We start from the raw sequence: 23,145 nt of genomic DNA on the forward strand, positions 1-23,145 counted from the left end.
GGAGCGGATCCATGCCAGGGGTGTTGGGGCCATGGGGAACAGCTGCCTGCTCACAGTGATCACCTTTTGGGGCAGCCAGAAAAATCTGCCTTGTTCCCAGACTGGCTGTCGTGCTGGGGAGAGGAGGAGAGTCAACAAAAGCCTCCCTGGCCCTGGAAGTAGCCCTGTTCCTGTCTGTGCCCCTCCATGCCCCTGGCCTGCTGTACACCAGCAGGGAAAATGGCCAGGCCCCTCCAGGAGGAACAAAATCCAGCATTTGGAGCTGGCTGTCTGGGCTTTAAAGAATGATCTTCCTTGCACAAAGAACTCCCCTCACCTTACTTCACATCATTACGATTATTTATCAGATGGGATGGGAGAGGAGCAGAGCCCCACTGTGCCGAGCACAGAGATGATCCTTTCCCCAAAGAGCTTACAGCTAAGCATAACACCGAAAAAAATCTCATTATTGACAGATCAACGGCAATCTGTCAGGGCAATCGCTCCTATTAGGAGTTTCTTGAGCAGAAAAGTATTACAGGGGCCCTTATAATTAGCTATGGATACCTAAACTGATCCAAAAATTGAACAGTTAAAATTAAGGACTCACCTCCAAGGTAATATTCCATTAAAATTGTGAGTGTGGGATGAGCACACGGGAACATTTTTAACAGAACATACAGATGGGTAACCCCCAGGGAAGAGGTCAGTGCATAAATTTCTTTTGTGAACTTCACAAAAACATGCAGCATATATGATCTTAGAATTGGTGTTTTTAAATAACATCTGGGTTAACATTTAAATAACTTTCAACCCAGTTCACTGGGTTAGTTTTAATACTAATTCTAGAAAAACAATTAAATTACTGACAGGCTGTGAGTTGGATTTGTTTGTTTTTTGTCATATTAGTGCCACCTTACATATATTTGTCAAAAGAAAATTTTCCTCAAATGAATTCTACTTTTGCTTGGCCATCTGTAATTCATTCATAATTATTAAATATTGGCCAAACACACTGCTAAACTTCCTGAGTCAGAGAGCTTTCCTAATTGCAAGAAGTTAGTACAGGAAAGGTCATAAAGTATTTGTTCTGCACGTACAAATCACATCCACACGTGGCTCACAACAGCCTAACAACCCTTGTTCCCTCTCCCAGCTGCCATCTGAGATGGAGCAGCCTTTTGATATTCAATACAATATTTGACAGGGCCAGAACTCAGATGATATCTAAGTATATGTGTCAAGAAACACAAGCAGAGGGAGCTCCAGAAAAAAAACCAAAAAACAACCCAACGACCCATCAGCTTCCATCCTCCTGTGGCGTAAATGGGCATGCACTCATGCATGCCAGTGAAAATTATGCTGATTTACATGATGTGAGCATCTGGCTCTCTTCCAAGGGTAAGGACTTACTGCCCAAGGGCAAGAAGCAGGCCATGGCATTATTGCACATGGGCAGATGATTTCCCCTGCATTATTACTGTGCAGCTCCCATGTGCCTTCTCCCACCCTCAGGAAGGAATGATTCTGACCTCAACTTCAAATGGGATTATTCAGATCAAAATGACCTTGTCCATTAAATCTTCAGGCCCCCAGTTAGGGTCCAGAGAACTACACTTGTACCATCAATGCTGGCCCTTGAGCATTAAGACTTCTGAATTTTCACACATTTTTTGTGACCAGGCTTGCTCCTTATCCTGTTCCACAAGCACCAGGATACACGTGTGCTTAGGTCTACTAAAACCCACCACAAGCACCCAAAATTCTATTTCAATACTGCATTTAGCCACTCATTACAGACTTGTAAAAGGTGGCTAAAACCAAACATCACAGAATCAAGAAAACTCTTTTGGACAGAAATGTAAAATAAACGCATTTTTTGTAGTTTAATAAAAGCAAGGCAATCCTTACAAAGTACTTCCTGACCAAGAGGGTGAAATTAGTCTGTTAATATGAGAAGAAGCTTGGAATTAACTGAAAGCATATGACAGAACACCAATGGAGCAAATTCTACTTCTGTAAAAGTTAATATCTGGAAATTTTGGAAATTATAGCCATTGGTACTTAAAGAAATCTACTTAAGGCTTATGCACTGCTTAAAGAAACTTCCAAAGCTGGATAAACTGTTCCAGATTTCATACAGTTGATGTATTCTACCAGAAAATGTCTATTTCTGATGTTTTTCATTGACACACACTGATATACATTATGCCATTTGAAAAAATGGCTGCTTTGTCTGTACTTAATAACTACAAGGCGTGGGTATGAAACAGCTAAAGCATAAAACCCTAAGGACAAGGCTTCATTGTAAGCATTAAATAATTATTACAATGCAAAATTAGTCAGAGTAATATCTCTGTTTTACTTCAAGCCTTGTGAGGTCTGATCCAGAGCTGAATTTACAGTCAACTCCAGTTACAATGGCATTTCACACTGTACTTTTTGCTTATATTTAAAGGGACAAAATCCATTTTTATTTTTAACTAATTGTTTTCATTTATTAAATCCAGTTTCTGATGATTACTGTTTTTAGACTTCAGACTTACCATGGTTTTATTTGTAAGTGCAGTCAAATTGGTTTCTTCTTATGTAAAAAGCTCTTTACCATAAGAAATTGACTACGTGGGGGGAAACTATAGGGTTTCTGTCTGATTTCCCCCAAAAGTGACAAATAAATACTATTAGGAGTTATAAAATTAATAGTTTTGAGATGAAAATAATGTCCTTTTAACTCCCCATTGTACTTTTTACACACACTTGCAGCCGGCACTATACTTTCAAATAATGTCTACATTTAAATTCAGTCAGCCCCTATATTTGCCAAAAGAAACCTGCTACATAAATTCTCCTTGGTAGAGGAGCTGTGGAAATAAGCAGCTATATTATAGCTTATAGAAAATAAGCATTTTTCATTCATGAAAAATGCTGCATTAAGCTGAATGTTAGCATTGAGAAGCCAGTTACACACCTATCTGATTATTATTTATATTAAGTAGCACCCTCATTTCAAGCCCAAGAGCAGAACCTCACTGTGCTAGATTTAAAAAAAAGAATAAATACACCAATTGTCAGGGCCTCCTACTCCTGCCACAGCTATAGAATAGAAAAGCCCACAGGGAAAACAAGGCAGAAAAATCCTGTCAGCATCTGCCATGTATGGACCAGCACCCAAGCCCCATAGTGGAGGGTCTTGCCCTCCTGCAGCCCTTTCCTGGAGGAGAGGAAAAGCTCCTTTTTCCTGGAGAGTACAGATCCAAAGGAGAGACAGCTGAAATATGTGTCACTCTAATGCTTTCTGTCATAGCTGGGCAAAACACAGCAATGTTAGAAAGCATTCATCAAAGACATGACAGGGCTTCCCAATTATGCTGCCTCTCAACCCACTGCTTAATGAAAATGTGCGAAGTGATAGGACACTTTACCTCATCAACATCACCGGCAGCAGCAGACTTTCCTCGTGGAGCAGCTATTCAAAAGTAACTTGACTGAACTCCAGAGTCATAATTACAGAAAGTGGAGGGATTCAAAGAAAAACCCACCTGTGCAATGAAACAATTATGTAAACTGATTTATCCTTAAAGCAAACATTTCAGCTTTAATAAAGTTGCTTGCTTTCCTTTCCTTTCCCAAGACAGGCACATTTGCTTTGTGTCAGCCCTTCTGCAGCTCCTGTGCAGGAAAGGGACCCTGGCCTGGGCAGAGGCTGGAGGAGGAAAATTCCTATATATTTACCATCCAGGCTTGGATGGCAAACTCTGTGGAGCTTTCAGCTCTACTCAGTGCTTCTTACATGAGACCTTAGCACAAATAAGAGTAAAGAATACCTTACTGAAAGCTTTCAAAAGCTTGCTACAAAGACCACCCTTTACACGCTCTGCAGTCCCGAGTTTTTGCACTGATTTGAGTGGGGTCAGGAGGAGTTGCAGAAATTCAGGTGCCACCAAAGACACTGACAAGTTTCCTCTAAATTCAGCTACTGAAACAGGCCCCTATCTTGAGCCACTCTCCAAGCATCACTCAGTTTCCTCACACACACAAGAAATCTCCTCCAAAATCTGCAGATTTCAGTAAAACCAGGAGCTCACCAACAGTGGTTGGTTTTGATAGACTGCAGGTCAGCAGAGTATGCAAGAACATGTCTAGCATTAGTTGCTTGGAGGTTTTCTGGCTGGCTTTTGGGATGTGAAATGACCTCAGCTACAACCTTGTGTGCAGCAGCTGCTTGTAAAGCTCAGGTTACTGAGGTGGCACAGCAACACGCTGTGAGCATCTTTGTCAGGCAGGTCCTTCCTACATCTTGCTTGTTAATGGATTTAAAGGTCTAGATTTAAGCAATTTTTGTATATATATTTTGCCTTTTAGGTCTGAATATAGCTGTTACTGCAAATATTTGCTGTGATTTAAAGTGTTAAGGAATACAGCACATGAAAAATCTGACTATTACCTTAGTTTTTATATATTAAGAACTCCACTGCTTACAAATACTCATGTTTCCTTACCTAGCAACCCTGCGTGTTATGGACATCTTCCCTCTGTCTGTTTAGTATCGACCTGGAGTCAAAAACCCTAACACCAAATTTCCATTGCTTAAGCTCCAAATGCTTTACATTTCTCTCATGACCATTTCACGCCCCATCTCCCATTTACAGCACAAAAATAAAGTCAAAATCCATGGATTTTTTTCCTCCAGTCCCCTATTTTTTTATTTCTCTGTTTCTAACACACAAACTTGTGTTTGCCTCTAAGTGAGACATCAGTACAGGAAACTCAGACAAAAAGATGTGCCCCTCCCTGGGCATTCATTTTTTTCCCTGGGTGCCAGGCTCCTCTTACCCCAAGCTCAGTCCATTTGCAGATCCAAGGACTCACTTTCTGTCCCACCACACCACAACCTTGGTATATAAAGTTTCTGGAGCAGGAGGGCGATGCTGTAAAATAAACTCACCAGTAACGTGCCTCTTCCTGGCTGATTCCTCCCAGAGCTCCTAATAAACCCCATTATGTTCAAACACACACAGAGTGCTCAGGCACACACCCCTCTTTATTAGGCACAGTGGCTTTGTTTTTAAGGCAGCATCTCAGAGCCTTGCAGGGAATTTTGAACTCCTGAATCAAACAGTTACTTCTTTGGCAAGAAAAATTAATTTGAGCCTCCCTTTTCAACAGGTTGCTGATTTCCTGTGGGTTCTCCAGGGGTATTCCAGCTATACCATGCGTGGCACAGGTGTTCAGTCCCAGCTGCCTGAAGGGACCTCCAGCAGAGCAGCAGCTACCCAGACACAGGATCCCTGTGTCAAAAATCAAATTCAAATTCTGATTTGAATTGTGCAGAGTGGGCTCATGCGTGCAGCATCCTCGTACCCACAAACCTCATTAGGATGGAATTCCATTGCAAATAACCCATCACCTGAGCTCAGCCTTCCATTGCCAGGCAGTCTTGCCCCAGAGTGGTCTTTTTCTAACATTCTTTACACAAAACAAAATAAACCACCCTCACAGTTTTCAGGACAACGTGCAATCCTGGCTCGTGGCTTGCCAAAACAGAACAGTAAGAATATATGCAAAAAAAAAATCCTTGTCAGCGGTCTCCTGACTGCAGTGGCTACAGGCCAGATTTTTCATGATGCAATTCCCCAGAGGAGCTGCTTTTCTGGCCAGAGCCTCACCTTGTCTGTGCTGAAGAAACTCCGGGGCGGGGGGGGGGGCTGCACAGGTGAATCTGGCTTTTCACATGTAACCTGCTATTACATTTTTGTCCAGAGAGTTTTGTTCTGTATTTCAGCACCATTCTTCTTAACAGCCTGTGAGGACAATTTTCTACAAGGAAAGCTCTTATTAGGCTTTATATCTATGACCTTAGGTTATCTTTTATAGTTTAATCTACACAACCTTAGAAATCAAGCTTTGCCTGTGGTAGCCAGCCCAACAATTCATTCGATTGTCCAGTACAACTTTCAATTCTCAAAGCAATTTGACAATTCCAAGTATTTTGCACTGCATATTATGAAGTCTAGCACTGCAAAAATAATAAGACCTGGAGTTACACACAGCACTGAAAGTCTACCCATTTAACCATGAATTCTCAAGTCATTTAGCTGTTTCAATAACAGGCATGCTATAAGCCAAGCTGTCATATTACTCTTATCACAAAAATGCCACGTGCGTGTTCCCTGGCTTGCACACATGCCAGCTCCCAGACTCCCATCAAACCTTCCCTAACTCCAAGGATGCACAAGCAAAATACATTATTTTAATGGATGGTTTCATAAACAGCAAAGCCCTAGAGCTACTAAATAGTGCTCTCAAGTCATTTACTATGGTTTGTAATTTATTAATAGGGATATATGAATCTTCCTTGAGGAGAAAAATGGAAGAAGCCAACTTTGTCTGCTGGAGACACAGAGCTCCTGGTGGCTTCTGCCGCCAGCAGGTGAGAAAAGGGGTACCCCACCTTTCCCTCTCAAGGCCCCTTGGTTGGCTATGCTGGGGTCAAATGCCCACACAGGCTGGAAAGTTACTATCCGTGGCCATCCATGGCAACCCTTTCCCCAAGGTTTGGATACTTGCCACAGCTGCTGACAATCAGAGTGGCCACAGCACACCTTGTGCACATCCACTGCTGAAAAAATAACTCCAAATTCCTTTCCAGTCAGGCTCACAACAGCTTCCACCAAAGTAAAATCCTGTGATCCCCCTGTCACGCCAGCAGTAGAAACAGATTCTGCCCCCACATGCCTTGATGGCATTAATGTGCATTGCACACCAGTGTCTATGAAGGCTTTATATTTTTGTGGTTTTGATGTGCCAGGCCAACAAACCCACACAGTCCAAAAAACAAGATTCTCCCTAGCCTCTACCTGGCTAGAGGCAGGGCCCCTCTAAGCCTGGTTATCCTTCTTTCCCTGGGTAACTGGAGCTGCTTCCTTTTCGTTGGAACTTCCTCTCTGAGTCTTGCCTTCCAACAATTCACATACTCGTTGTGCCAGAGCAGCAGTTGATTTTCCATCCCATCTCCTCATGTTTTCCCCACAATCATGCAGGAGGGACCACATCTCAGCTCGTGGGGTGTACCTTCTCTCTCTGTCTGGGGGACGTCTGCATTTGGTGCCAGAACCTCTGATGTGTAATGCAGAGATTTGGAGAAAGTCCTCTTTCATCTCTTTCATCTCCTCCCTGAGTTTCTTGTGGTTCTCCTCTATCTTGTCTTCCAGCTTCTGCAGACATGTTTCCACAGCTGCAATTCCTGCATGTATTGGACCATGCACAGCATCTGCATATGCTTGGAGCTTCTTTGCCATATCCAGCATGGACTCCTCCCTGCCATCCCGCTTCACTATTGCTAAGGCAGAAGAGTGTTCTTGTGGCCCAAGTTGTACATGTTTTCACCATATCACAGATGTAATGTACACGGTACTAAGTCTGGGTTCCTAGTGTTTTGGTCACCTGAGGAAGCAATCTCTGCCACTGCCATTTCTCTCAGCATTGAACCCCCTGTGCAGGAGGTGGGAGGGGGCAGCAGTGGCAGGAATGGCTGGGGCCTGGCTCACACTGCAGGGCAGCAAGGCCCCATCACTGCTGGGAATTTGAGGGAGGTGGCAGGATGGAGTGCCCCTGGGAAGAGCCAGGCCCCCAGCAGCAATGACAGCTGCAGGTGGCAGCATCAAAGGTGACAGAAATGGTAACTGGCCCTAAGCCACGCGATTCACGGAATGCGAGGAACCCGTGAAATGTCACGCGGTTATGCGAAATCACAAAATAAATCATAAATAAATAGAAAACAATCAGGACCCGCCTGGCCTGGCTGCACCCACGCGGGGATGGCTGCCTGTGCTGCACCACCAGACACAATTTCTCTCCCACTTCCTCCTCCTTCACCTCCTGCCTGAATCACCACGTGCCCCGGTGGGTGGGAGCAGGGACAGGCTGGCTCAGCACCCACTCCACAAACATGACTTCACAACTGTTTGCACAGCACAGGTTTAGCAACCTGTAACAATACCACACATCCCTCTCATTGCTGTATTTGAAGTTAGCTTTCCTCCTTGCTGCTTTTATTTCTGCACCTAATCTGCAGCTTGAAGACAGTGAACTCTGAAGCCTCAGAATATTCTACAGTAAAGGGTTAACCTGTAGTAGCTCCTTAAATTACAGAGATGGTTTAATACAAAGAAAAATGAGCAGGTTCAGAAAAGCCAGTCTGAAAGCAGATTGTGAACACTGCATTGCTTTCAGCAAGTTCAGTTCACTTCCAATTCTGACCTGATTCTTTTATAGATTTAATGAATCTGTCAGGTTGATACCATGAAATGGGACAAGTGAGCAGTCAGCTTTGTTGTTCAGGCTTTGTTTTCATGTTTCCAATTAAAAACAAAGAAAAAAAAAAAGAATCCAAGCAATTAATGGGAAATATTAACATGTAAGAATGCAACAGCTTTTAAACATATGAGAGATTTCATCTGAGAAAGAATTTTCACTGGAAAAGATTGAGGTGAGCTCACAACTTTCAATCAAAGTTCTGTGATTCAAAAAAAAGGTTGAAGTTGGTTAGGGTTGTCACATAATAGATGAATTTACACAACTCTAGAGACTGGCTTTACTAGGATGAATTATTGATGTCTCACTTTCATAAGTGAATGACTTGCAGAAACCAGCACAGAGTATGTCCCACTGCTGCAAGATGTGCAGACTTAATGCAGCTTTGGCAAAGCGAGCCAAATTCTTTCTCTGAATTGCACATCAACAAAAACAAGACTGTAAAAGATACAGTTACTTTGGAAGTGGATCAGTCTTAAGCATTAAAAACAACTTCTGTACCTGAACCCCACTGATATTTCTGTGATCTTATAGCTGTTTTTCCTGTTTTCAGAAGTTTTTCTCTTCCCTGCTAATTGACAGAAGCTGAACATCTCTTTCAGTGGAGCTCTGCCAGTTTATACAAGCTGAGGATGTGGCCCATATTTTTATAAAGGGAGGTCCTTTCCACTGTTTTGCCATCTGCCAAGCTCTACTTTAGGCTAATTAAATAACATCAAGTTCTAGCAGGCTTTTTCAGGCCATTAGAGTTTTCCATTTCTGGACCCCTAAGGGTACCTAGCAAGTCTGGCTTCAGGAGAACTGAGATGCAGATTCAAAGGTGCTGTCAATGCTAAGTGCCAATGAAAGCTGGAAAATACCCTGACACTTTGGACACTCTCCGTGGTTTCCACACAAAGGGAGTCTGTGGAGGATCTGTGAATGTGAGCAAACAACCTTACACACTCAGAGGAAGTGGGGGATTGACTTCAAGCATCTGTTGTTCCAAGCATGTCAGTGACCAAGAGGGTTAGCACAGGACAGCCTGTGTGGCAGCCTGAAGGTGCAGGCAGCTTGCTCTGGACAAACACTGAGGCCATTTATCAAGCTGAATTTTTTTCCCCACTTCAGCAGCCCTTTTGTCGCCAGCCTCACCCACCCTTTGGTCTGGCACCTCCTCAAGTTGCTCTGCCCACCTCCCCTCCCCTTCCCAAGCCCTCTGGCCACGGTGCTGGCTGTGGGGATGAGCAGCAAAAAATAAAAGCATTTCATTCGCCTTCAACTCTACAGCTACAAGTGTAACAAACATCATCCAAAGCCCCTGAGAAACATAAATAAGCAGTTACCCCACCTAACCAAGGGTGTCCTATCATTTGTAGCATTTTCTCCCCCTGTGATAAACCCACAGACACTACTGGTCTTTAAACAGACCGTCAACAGCTGGAGCAGAGATTGTCTCATCCTGTGAGCACAAGACCCACTACAATGGAGCCTTTATCCTGCCTGCAGACTTCCAGCACTGCTATAATTCAAATACTACTAATAACAATGGTGAATGTGGAATAGTATAAGCAGGACATGAACATGAGCAGGGAATAACCTTCTATCAACCAGAAGCTCTACAGGAATAATGGACTACACCAGCAGTACTGGCAGCCTTCACAGGCTTCCTGCTTTTTATCCTGAGAGAGCCCAAAACACCTTCTCATATCTGTGGAAGAGACTGTTTCAAACAGGTCATATTGAATGAAGCCTGTTTATCAAGATGCAGCAGCCCCACATGCCATCCAGAGCTGAAAGGGAAAATTACCTCTGCCAGCTGAAACTGTCACTAGGAAAGGGAAGGGAGGCCCTGCATGGTGGCGTGGCTGAATGACAAGTTCTGCTTTCTGATCTGCCTAGGATAAAATGAGAATTACCCCAGCCTAGATCAGCCTCCCATCCACTCTACTGCCAACTAAGAAAAATAAAGGCAACAAACAAACCACAACAAATCAAGCATTAATGAGCAGAAAACAGTTCTTCTCACATGGCCTCTCATGCAGTGTCATCCTGGTGTCAGGCCAGACACAAATGTTGGATTGAGACACCAGTTAAATTTCACTGTCATTTCAATGACACACTCACACCTCCCAGTAAGCCTTTACAGAGGTGTGTGGATATGTGGACACACCTCAGTCTAAAGTTCAAACGTGATTTAAGTACGTCATCCTACACCAACAAAGTCATATAAATACAAATCTAAGCCTGTTGTAACTGCCTGAGTCATTTGAGTACACAGCAGGTATTTTAACACCACTGTGATGAATGACATGAATAAATCCAAATCTCTAGCATATTAAATGACCACAATAGATCTTCCTCTTCCCTTCCTAACTCGTTTATCATACAAAACCACTGCTCACAGATTACTCTTGTAATGTTACTAATATAAAGGAAAATGGATAGGACCACAGTGAGGATGCAGCTGACCAGGGTACAGCAGCATCCTCTTAAAGAACAAGTTGGAGCTGCCTGAAAGAGCCCAGGTTTGGAGGGAGACAAATTTCCTGATGGCCCCGGATGAAGGTCTGTGCCTCTGAGGGTTGTGGGTTTCAGAGGATGTTACAGGCAAGGGAACACCACAATCTGTAGGGCAATCTGTAAAACAGGCCCAGAAGTACAGCAGTATTTTAAAATGCACTATATTCCTGGCAAGCCACGTGCCTTAAAACTGGACATAAATCACTGCAGACTTCAACTTTTGCTTCCACAGAACTTTTTTTAATGTTTTTGGTTCCACACACACACAGGGCCCTGCTCAGCGTCTCGCTGCCATGGTGTTTTTCTGCCTTGACAATTCACTTCCGTGAGCAGGCATGTCGCCAACTCAAATGAGACTGAACGCAGTGAAAAGCCCTTCAGGTAAACAGTGTGATAAGCTAAACTGCAAAAACGAGACAATGTTTTTGTACTATGAGGCAGTTGCCATGGGGACGGTTGCTAATTAACTGCATTCAGCCAAGAGAACAAAGGGTTTAAGGGCAGACAGGACTCTGTATCTTGGAGGGAGCAATGCATAATGTCTTATGCAATCTGCACATCTATCATATCTGGAATACCTGAGCCTTTGCTTAGGTTGCAAAATACCTCAGTGACAACAGGGGGGTTTATTCCTTTAAATTTCAAGTAATTTTTAGGTAGTTAGTGACCTACCAGTATTTTAGAAACAAACAAACCCCATACTTAAAAGTCACAGGTATCATAAATCAATGAATCAAGTCAGGACTGTACTAAAAATTGAACTGTTTTATGTTGCTTCAGAGCTACTGTTTTCACAGACAACCAGGTTTGCATGGCCAGGTTTTGGCAGTGAGGGGCCACAGGGGTGGCTGCTGTGAGAAGCTGCCAGGAGCTGCACTCATATCTGACAGAGCCAATGCCAGCCAGCTCTGAGATGGATCTGCTGCTGGTCCATCAGTGACAGGGTACTGCTCCTGAGGTGAAGGATTTGGGAGGGAGGGGAAAACCTCGGGTAGCTGCAGCCAAAGAGAGGAGTGAGACGTGTGAGAGGAGCAGCCCTGCAGACACCCAGGTCAGTGCAGGAGGGGCAGGAGGGGCTCCAGGCTCTGGGACTGGGATTCCCCTGCGGCTGCCCATGGTGAGGCAGCTGGGCCCTGAGCACAGGGATGCTGAAGTCCACCATGAGGATGGATATTGAGCAGGTGGATGCCTGAAGGAGGCTGTGACCCCAGGAGAAGCCCATGCTGGAGCAGGTTTGTGACCCCCATGCTGGAGCAGCCTGTTTCTGAAGGACTGAACCCTGTGGAAGGGACACACTGGAGAAGTTTGGGAAGAACTGCTGCCCCTGGGAAGGGATCACTCTGGAGAAGTTCATGGAGAATTGTGTCCCATGGGAGGGACCCCCCCACTGCAGCAGGGGAAGAGTATGAGGAGCTCTCCCCATAAGGAGGAAGGAGCAGAAGCAAAGGTGTGTGAAGAACCGATCACAACCCTCATGCCTCATCCCCCTGCACCACTGAGCAAGTAGAGAAACTGGGGGCAAAGTTAGAATAATTAACTCCTCAATCCATTCCTAAATAAAACTAATAAAAGTGTACCTTGGACCTAAATACTGTATTTAAATTAAAATTGGCTATTCTGAACAGATACAGAATTCCATTATTTTAAGGGGGTGATATTTTTCTTTAGTTTTGTATTAAACTCCTTTTGATGCACAGTAGGCCTACAGCACTCTAGAAAAAGCATAAACTTGTCAGAAGTGCCCTAAACCCAGAAGCAGCACATTTCCAGCTCACTGGGTGTGCACCTGGGGAAACTGCCCATGCTCACAGCATCCTCTGCAGCCCCAAGGAAGGGCCAGGGCTCCCCCAGACCTGCTCTGGGGGGCGAGGGCTTGCACCGGGCACCTCTAAATAGAATACAGGCACACCCTAACACACCTCTGAAAAACCTCTAAAGCTGAGCTCTTTTCCTAAGTGGAAGCTGAGAAAAACAATGAAGAGCCCATTAGAAAGACTCTTCCTTTAGAGACAACAAGCCTGTGGATAAAATAGATCTGCACGGACACAAGATTTCTTTAGGTCTGAATAAATAAGGCAGTATTTTTCCTTTTTAAGTCATTACATGCATGATTTAAATAAAAACAAAACTGGGAATTTTTAAAATGTGATTTAGATGCTGTCAGGATGTAAAGAGTCACAATCAATTTTAAATTTAAGTCCTTACTAAGGGGAATGGGATGAGTTCACACCTCATATGAGGGTATTACTTCAGCAAAGCCTGCTGCACACTGAACACACAGTATATTAATTTACTACATGAAGGCCGAAGGTTTGGGGTTTTTTTTGACATTTTAAATTATGAGGCATCTGCAAACAGATCCTAAATCTGAACTGCACATGGATTTTCCACACCAGCCAATTCCGATTGCCCCTAGACATCCCCTCCAGCATTAATCACTCACCCACACTACTGTAGTTCATATTTCTTTTACAGAAACAGAGGTCTGCAAAATTCTTAAACTCTTGCCTAGAAAACAGGAATTATTACTTCTGCGGCAAACTAAGTTTTAAGCATAAAGGGACCCAATTCTGCCTTCAGTTATACTGCCATAAATCTTTAACAATTCCATTAGATTTATAATACTGTAACTGAGGAGGAAATTGAGCCCAAGATGTTTTCTAAATCGGTAATTAAATAGCAGAATTTTAGTTTGGCACAGAGTAAAGACCTCTTAGATTACTTCTTTGGATAAGGCTGCATACTTTTTTGTTCCTTGAATAATGATGTTGCGAACAAATTAAATCATCCTATTTTCAGCAGCCTCTCTCTTGTTCTGTAGAAGGACCACATCATCAATATGGAGCATCAATATAGGGCTAAATATTGCCTCAGTTTCCCATCCACTTTCTCTCTTCTCCATATAAATCTTCAACTCCTTGTGGCTCTCCTTTATTTGTACACAGGATATAGTACCTCGAGGACCTTTTCTTGTTTGGTTTCAAGGAACTATTATATTAAGAAAATGTCTAATAATAATAAAATGGCATTTAGTCAACTCCCTTATTAGAGGAGCAAGGCATCCTGTGGTCACATTATGCAGAGATTGTACTCTCCAGAAGATGCAGCCTGCTCTCCCTGCACTCAGGATGTGGTGGAGGAACATGGATTTGCCACAGTTGCCCTAAACTCCCCAAGGGTCACTGGATAAGCTGTGAAAGGACCTCCTTCAGCATTAAAGCTTAGATGGCACTGAGTGGGAAGAGGGCTCAATTCCCAGCTCTGCTATAAAACCCCTGATGACATCAGATAAGTTATTTAGTCCCTCTAGGCTGCTTTTCCTCATTGGGCAAGGGCAGCTTGTAAAATTTCCTGTCTCGTAATTTTAATAGAAGTGGGTTTTTTAATGGCTATTTTACCTCATTTTAATTTTTGCTCAGTATTTCCAGCCCTAATGCATCTTTCCCTCTTACAGAGCACTCTGCTAAGCTCACATGCCAGACTCCCCACCAGCTCTGCGGGTGTCATGCTCACAGGGGTCAGTGGGAGGCTGGAACCTGGGACAACTGCTCCCAAATGGGGGCTGAGAGAGATCAAGAGCCTTCGGGGCAGCCAGGCCAGAAGGCTTTCTGAGCTGTCCCACCTGTTAATGGCACTCCTCTGGCCACCCAACTATGCAGCTCCAGTGGCCTTTTCCCACTGCCTGGCAGGATGGAAAATTCTGCGGGCGGCTCCTCCGTGCGCTATCCCTTACAGCAATTCTCCTCAGCCCGCTGGTGATTGGGCCTCCTGCAGCTAAAAATACCCCGTGCAGCCTAAATATGTAGCACACAATGTATGCCTGCATACCTCACCTATCTAAATATATGCCTACATGCCTACCTAATAACAGCTACAAATATGAATCACACTATTTCTTTGCAGAGCGCTCTCACGGGAGGTTGCTTTCAGTTGCCAAAGCAAAGGAAGGTCCCAGCCAAGAGGTGGCCAATTCCTTGTGTGTAAACCTCCTGGTTGAGGACTCCTAAGTACATTTTAATTGGCTGCAACACACTTTATTCACACACAAACCTATTTGCACATCTATGTATGTGTATATAATTATATACAACTATTAGTAAACACTTCTTTCACCATTAATTGTACTGAAAGGTTTACTGCTGACAGTCCATCCAAGGAAGAACTAAACAAATGAAAATGCAATTCTTGTTCAAAGAATGAAATGCTGAAGTTACCAGGACACATGAAGGCACCTAAATGATCCAAAGACTACTTTCAAAATGGAAAATTATTACTTGTCAACTATACCCAGCCTGCTGTCCCCCAGCCCCTGAAATTGGGACCCAACTGGGCTACCACTTTCATTTTCTCAATGTCTAAGACAGCAGTGTTACCTGCTACTTTAGGGGTAAAACTGGTGCTGAATCCAACCAGCTGAAGATGCGTTTCTTGACTGTGCTCCCTACTCACTTGCATTGGTAGCATGACAAAAAAACACAATTTAAACTGTGATTTTTATTTAATTAATCCTTTTCTTTTCCATGCTAGCCAAACATCAGTTGATGTCAAGGTCGAAGTTAAAAAAAGGGAAGCAGCTTCAGGCAAATAAGCTTCAGATGCTTTAGCTCTGCTGCAATGATGACAAATTAGGCAAACTGAAAAAGCATTTTCTTTATTATATGCAAACTTGGCATACTCTACCTCACCTACTTTCACACAGATTACTGGAATATGCTCCCTAACACCTCCAGGCATATTTTCTGTGCTGTTGCCCCAAAGCTGCCAGGCAGCAAGGGTGATATGGTTGCTTACAAAACAAGATCCAGACCAAGCCAAACTCTCAGGTCCCCTGGGCACCCCCTCCTCCAAGGAGGCAACCAAACAAGGAGTTGGGTTGATGACCTGATCTTTTTTGAAGGCCTAAACACCTGGTGACCTCTGGCAAGCTGACTGCCCCCTTCAAGACAGAAAGGAGATCTCAATACAAGCATGAAATCCAGGAAATCCAGCCTGACCCAGCTGGAGAAGGCTGTAATTAGGCAGCTGCAATTGTGACACTGAGTTCTCACCCCAGACAAGGTGTGTGGTGACCACAGTTTCCATTAACAGTGCCTGAGTACCCTGTAGGTAAAACTGTGATGATGTTTGACTGACATCCCAGCAACACCCACAGTGCCTTCTCAGGGCTCCAATTCCCTCATGAATTTGGGATGTATTGCTGTCCCTTTTACATTAGGTTTAACAAGCCATGCCACTTCTATGTGTTTAAAAGAGCACAAAATGGAATTAGCACATTCATATCCCAAATTTGTATTATTTTTGCTTACAAAAACATGTTCCTTAGTCCAACAGTGTGAGCACTTTGCATGCCTAGAACAAAACCAGAAAAATTGCAGAGGAGCCTTTTTCTACTATCTAAACCATTACTTCTACTGAAAGTCTGTAAATTGTTAATCCATTAGTGTCTAATTTCTTAAACTCAAATTCCAGACTTGAATCATCTAGAAGCCCAGAGCCTGAAGTGTTTCTGTCTGATGTTCCAGACCAAGTGCCCCACATGAAATTGTTTTTAGGGTAGGAAAATATTTGTACAATGGTATTAAATGCAACTTCTCAAGGGCACCACAGAAGAAAACAAAAAAAACCAAAAAAAAACAAAACAAAAAACAAAACAAAACAAAACAAAAAAAACAAAAAAAAAAAAAAAAAAAAAAAAAAAAAAAAAAAAAAAAAAAAACACCAGAAAAAAAATCCTTTATGCATCTGTTAGGAAATCCCCATAAGACTCAGATAAGATACATATTAATTTTGAATAGCAGACCCTTGGGGAATTGTGTAAGACTCGTGTCACAACCACCACAGCATTTACTCTCCAACATTTAGCCCAGGATCACCACTGTGAGGTGTGGGGTGGTACACAAACCTTCTTCTCAGGAGGCTGCATGTCCCCAGAAAACCAAAGATGCTGTAAAATTTCTTTGTGTTCCCACTGTTCCTTGTTCTCCACTGTGTTATTTGTTATCACATCTACACAGAGCAAACCCCCTACAGGAACAGTGGGAATATTAGGATGAAATTTCCCTTCCAGCATGGTTCAGATGTCTGGTTTTCAGCACTCATCTCACTGGCCCCTAGTCCATCTTGAACAGCCATCTAGGACTTCCCAAACCCAGCATTCTTAAGTGATGGTGCTGGCATCTAAGGAGGAGGATCAATTTTTGATCAATATTTTTTTCTGTTGCTGGTCATATAAGACGCTTCCTGCACTGTCAAAGTCTCTCTCTTCACCAAACAACATTTTCTACGTTTTCTCACCTCTTCTTCTTCCATAAGGGTGCCCAGAACAAGACTGTCAACATGGGTCTAACTTACCCTCCCCATCCCCTTGTCTGGCCTTGACTGGGGATGTGAGTCACTGCTCTGCTGCCACCACTGTGTGCCATAACTCAGCCGGTGTTTGAAGGGCAGACACTTCTACCACAGATCCATACTGGTGCCATGAAGAGGAATGCTAACCTTACAGCCCATCATAACCCCCAAGTGGGCCTTACTTGTCCACCTCCAGGTGTCCCCAGGTTGCCTGAACGAGGAGGTGTTTGCCCTAGGAGCGACCCTAGTTCTACAAGGAATGAGATCAAATAAACAAGTCAGTTTTCTTCCATGTTATCTCTACATGCAGGGTTTTGAATTATCTTGATCTCTCAGTACTGTGCAACCAACTAACACACTACATCAGCCTGATCAGGACTGTTTTAACTACCTCCTAGCACGAGAGCTATTTCTTAAAGCTGCAAAACTCTGCCTTCTGCAATTGCAGTATCACAAGTTTATCTTGAGAAACCAGTGCTGGGAGAAAAACAAGCTAATACAAATGACACTGGACAACCACCTAAACGTATCCTGGATGTTCCAGTGAGGTTGCATCACTTCAGTGCTCTCATGTTAATGTGTGTCAGTCCTAAACAAGGGTATTGCCAGAGGAACAATGTCATAAAGGAAAGACACAATCTTACTCTCTTTAGTATGGCTGTTTAAATAGGATTAGCCACACACTGAAGTGAACAAATGCCTGATCTGAACCTGCCCTGGTAGCTTCCACTTAGTTTCAGGCAAGAACTGATGCTGCCAGTACCTCTTCCATGCAGTGCCTACTGAGGTCTGGGAGCCTGGGGCAGCAGCCACACTGTTGTCTTTCCCACAAACAGGCTACTCACAAATTTCTGCCAGATCCCCTTTATATGGGTGACTGAAGAGAACATGTTTAGTAAAGAGAGGACAAAGCCCAAGTGCTAAAAATCACTTTTAAAGGATGCTTCACTCTTTCTGATGCATGATTTTTCAGCAAAACTTTCTAGTATACATTCCCATTTCCTTTGGAATACATCATCCTTCCAACCCAACACAGGCAATGGAATACTCGATTCATGGCTCGATCCATGTACCTTCCACATTACTGACACTTTCAGCTGTTGTGCTTACCACAGCCTGCTCTCCTCTGTAGGAGGAGTTGATCCCCTTATCACACACACCCCTCACTGTCCCACCTAGATCTTCTCTTTAGGATAGGAGGTTATGGCAGGGAGGGGGGGGAAAAAAAAATCTCTGTCTTATGATGACTGTCACTTTATCTCAAAGCACCGACAATTTACTCCTGAAAGCCCAAGGAGAAAGATTAAACCCTGCTCCCCCACATTTCAGAAATCCTCGAGGACAAGCAAGCCCAACAACCCCTCCTTTCCGCAGGCTGGGCTCACAAAACCAGATCCTGCCCTCTTGCAAGCACAGCCTGCTGATGTTGCAAGAACATCACCACGTTGCAGAAACGATCTCGGGCAGATTTGTTTGTAACCCAAGCAATTTCAGCAGTAACTTCTCCAGCAGACACCATCTCTCTGGCCCTTCCTGCCCTCCCCTGCTGGCTGAGGGCTCACACCGAGCAAGCCCAGCTGCCAGAGTGTTCCTGGACACGTTTGTTTACAATCTAAAAAACCCAAAAATCAAAAAAAAAGCCCCTCCTATTCTGAAGTGGCTTTCAGAATAGGAGTCCCATCTCCACTGCATTCATTTGGTGCACTGTTGCTGAGAGAACAAAAAAGGGGAGAAAAAAAAATACAAGAGCATATCTTTGTACAATGATTGCAGGAACAGATGAATAAACATGAAACCTGATACTTCACATCTGGTATTTCATCACTCCAAATACCTTATTCACATTCAAATATATTTAACACTGTGGAAACTTTATAAGGTAACAATGTCTTTATGGAGGCAGCAACTTGCATGGAGCTTTTAAAATTAAAAGCAAAAGTAAAAATAATTTGTAACAAGTTACTGTACTCTTCATAAAGCTCTTTACCTCACAGTTTCCTAACAGAAACTGAGAAAAACACCAAATAATGGCAGCTGGCTACAGAATCAGGCAAGCCCACAGAACAGGATTTCTTTTGTCAATGTTCTAGTTCAAAGTTCAATTTTAATACCCAATTTACACAAGGTGCCTTGGAAATGAAGACTATTATTACTCATTGTACAAAAATTCTATTACCTGAGCAGAAATTTTTATGAAAGTATCCTTTTCCCTTAACAGTGCATGCCAAGAGATTTTATGTGTAACGTAGTAAACATACACAGGTCTGAAGGGCTGCTGTGCAATTTCTCACGTTAATTAGTACTCACTTTTCTCTGTAAAATTACTAAACATGCTAAAAACCTTCCTTTTAATAATCACTGCATACTCATAAGCACTTTTGTTGCAGAGATGAATACTTCCAATGCAAACTCACAGCTGTTTACAGGCCTCAAAAATTAATATCAAATTATTTTCTTGTCTTAAAGGCAGAAGGCACCTTTGCTACACTGAGGCTAATTTAGCAGTGCTGATAACAAAATGTCTGCAGGCATATTCCACTTGCTAGCTCTTATGGCACTTTGGCATTGTCCCTAGAGCTGCACTAAAGCCACATCTTGCTGTAGCAAAAATAAAAAAATAAAAATAAAATTTAAAAAATGAAAATAAAAATTATTTAAAAAAATAAAAATAAATTATAAAAATAAAAATAAAAAGTGCGAACAGAGGCAAATCCAACCCTGCGGTAACTCCAGTGACTTCAGTGTTACACCAGGGATAAAAGTAGGGCTGCGTTTCACAGCAGCTTTCATTCTTGTAATCTTTTCCAAAACACTCTCCCAGGAGCAAAGACAAGCACAGGCAAATATCTTGCCAATAAGTGAGTTCACAGGGATTGCTACAAGTCACTAAACTGTCAGCAGTAAAAGACCAACAATCAGAACAAAGTACAAACACAGGAGAGCCAATGCCCTCTAATGGGCTGGAGCTTTACTATGAGCAAGACAAACAAGGACACGGAAATTCATCAGAATGGATCTCTGAGATGGAAGGCAAATCACAGGGCACCCTACTTTGTACCAGAGCATGATATTTGTGTTTGATCAATACTTCTCTTGAAACGGTACAGGTGAAAAAATTCCTACCAATGCCTTGGCAAGACAAATGAAAATGGGTCTAAGAACTCAGTGTTTCCTCCATGGCCTACACTGGACTGCTTCCACAAAGAGTGTGAGCACCAATTTATAAATGTGTTCCTCTATCCTCCTCCAAGCCTCCACATTTATACCCTCCTCATATTTTTAAAATTTTATTTACTTTTAGTCGATACCGTGCTAGGAGCAAAACCAACACTGTGAGACCTTCACAACCTTACTCAGAAAGGAAAGAGAAAAGGCATGGTGGACAGAGCTTTCCTGCAAGAAGCTTATCATATGTCCTTTGGCTTTACTGTGTATTCCCTTTCTCTCTCAAGAATTTCAAAACTAGCTTCTGGAATTTGCCCATCCAAACCAAAACAAGTGTCTTTGCTTCTTACCCCATCATTTCCTATAAGTTTAAAAACAAGAGTTTCACTAAACTTTCATATTGTTTTCTGAGGGTTTCTTCAAGGAGCCATAACCCTGGGTCAGCAGCAGCCTGAAATCCTCCTGGTCTTGCACAGGTCACAGTTTTGCCTTTGCAGCCTGAGGATGCCCCAAGGCAAGAATAAAAATGTTAGGACATCCCCTTTCCTCTCCCCAGAGAGGGGCCCCCGCAACCCTTTTCTGCTGAGGACAGGATCAAAAGTCTTTTGTTCTCATCATCCTCTTACGCCTTAAGTTACATTTTTGGGAAGGCAAGGGGAGAGGAAAACACCCTCCCCCTCTCCTTCCCTCCTTCATCCGAGGTCTCAGCTGTAGGGGAACAGCTGAAGTGATTCAGGCTGTCCAGAGGAGTCACAGATGTCCCTCGGTGCCAGCAGGGCAGCTCTCCCATCATGAGCCACCCTGCTCTTGCCCAGGTGGCACCACGGGCAGGAACTCCCTAGCCACCCCTCACCCACAGAAATCCAGAGCCCTCAGTGCTCCTTGAGAAACCCTCTGGGTCCCCTGGAGCCACCTCTTAGAAATGCCAATTTAAGGATGGTTTTTAGACCACCACAAAGAACAGTGAAGAAACTCTGTCTGCTTACATGAATGTCGCAAAGCTCTCATTAAATCAAAGGCAGAGACTTAAAATATTTCTTCCAGCAAAATCTCTGCTCTTCTCAAAGTCTCCCTCCAAAGATCAAAAAACTACAATTGCTTAACTTAATCCACACAGAGTGATCATTATATTTGCTTCCATAAAGATCAGATTTTTTCTGGTGCCTATATCTAAGGGTAATTTCAGTCAGAAAATGAAATGGTGCTCTCTTGACTTTTTGTCTTACGTGGCCCATGAATTACTGACACATTACAATATCCCCCAACACTATGGAGGCTTGGCCATACTGCAACGTCTCCCTTGTAAGTGAAATAAACTTAGTATGCCACTAAAAGGCATTAAATTATTTTCATTATGCCACACAGAATGTAAAACACTTACACTGTTTTGATTTCAAAATCCTTGGAGAACAATTATGCTCTTAGGGCCATAAGACTCTATTAGAAAGTCCTCAGAAACCTAGCATGGTTTCAATAAATCCTCAAACACTACAAAGCAGTCACTCAGTTTGAAGAATGAAAACATGAGTTCATCCACTGCAAAGTCAGGATGTAAATTCTGCTCATACAGCACCCTGCACTTCCTAACACATTTCTTTCTGCTCAATCAGGGCAGCACTTTAAGTGAAGTTTCCAGCATCAAGCACACAGAGCTCCTTTCCTGCTTGAAAATTAACTATATTTGATTCAGGATTAGCATAAATGTGAGATGTGCCTATGCTTAGGATGTTACCAGCTACCACTATTAATCAGCAATTAGATATGCACAAATAGTTTTGTACATATATAATTTAACAAATGTTAACACTCAAGATTAGGAACCATTAAACAAAGTCAATGATTGTCATAGTGAATCGATAAACACGTTAATTTCTTTAATTTATACAATGGCATTTAAAAAATGCTTCAAAACACCAAAAAAGCAGATTTCAGGGGTGACTAGTGTGGTTGTAGGGATCCTGATTAAAAAAACAAAAAGTGCAGCCACCCTTATTTTGGCTGATGTGCCGTTCAAGCCTAAGTAAGGCTTTAGAGCATAAATACACAATAAGCCAGCTTGTATATACATGCTTATGTACTCCTAGAAGGAGCAAAACCTCCTAATTAGGCAAATCATCCGTCCTTTTCCAAAAGAGAATAACAGCACCAAAAAGGAATCAAAACAGGCGGAAACGGCCGAGCAGGAGAGGACAGGAGAGATTAAATCCCCTTGGGCAGGGGGCGAAGGGGCGTGCAGGAGAAGGAGGAGGGGGAGAAAAGCAAACACCCAGGCAGGAAACCTGGCCCGGGAGCTTTCTGCCCAGGGCAGCTGAGATGCTTCATCTCCCCCTTTTTTTTTTTTTTTTTTTTTCTTCCCCCCGGACAGGATGCTCGGTGCGGCCACGGGGGTGACACGGCAGCTGCGGCGGGAGCGGGTCAGCCGGCAGTGCCCGTGACCTCGGGCAGGGCACAGGCACAGCTGGTGGCAGCTGCGGCACCATCTGCTCGGGGCTGGGCCCCTCTGCCCCGCCAGGTAGTGCCCAGGGACGGGGGAGCATCCTTGGGGCACTGCCACCCATACATGGGGCACTGCCACCCATACATGGGGCATGGCCAATCCATCCCCAGGGCACTGCTACCCATACCTGGGGCATGGCCATCTATACCCGGGGCACTGCCACCCATCCCCAGGGCACTGCCACCCATCCCCAAGGCATGGCCAATCCATCTCCAGGGCATGGCCAATCCATCCCCAGGTCACTGCCACCCATCCCCAAGGCATGGCCAATCCATCTCCAGGGCATGGCCAATCCATCCCCAGGTCACTGCCACCCATCCCCAGGGCATGGCCAATCCATC

The 23,145-nt window shown here is 43.6% G+C and overlaps 1 protein-coding gene across 6 annotated transcripts in view; it reads right to left on the reverse strand.

The window, feature by feature from the left end:
* TEAD1 (TEA domain transcription factor 1) overlaps positions 1 to 23,145 on the reverse strand; it is a 153,244-nt gene that overhangs the window by 75,888 nt on the left and 54,211 nt on the right. The window lies entirely within an intron of this gene.

Source organism: Zosterops lateralis (genome assembly GCF_965231275.1).
Source record: "Zosterops lateralis genome assembly, chromosome: 6".
Lineage (NCBI taxonomy): Eukaryota > Metazoa > Chordata > Aves > Passeriformes > Zosteropidae > Zosterops > Zosterops lateralis.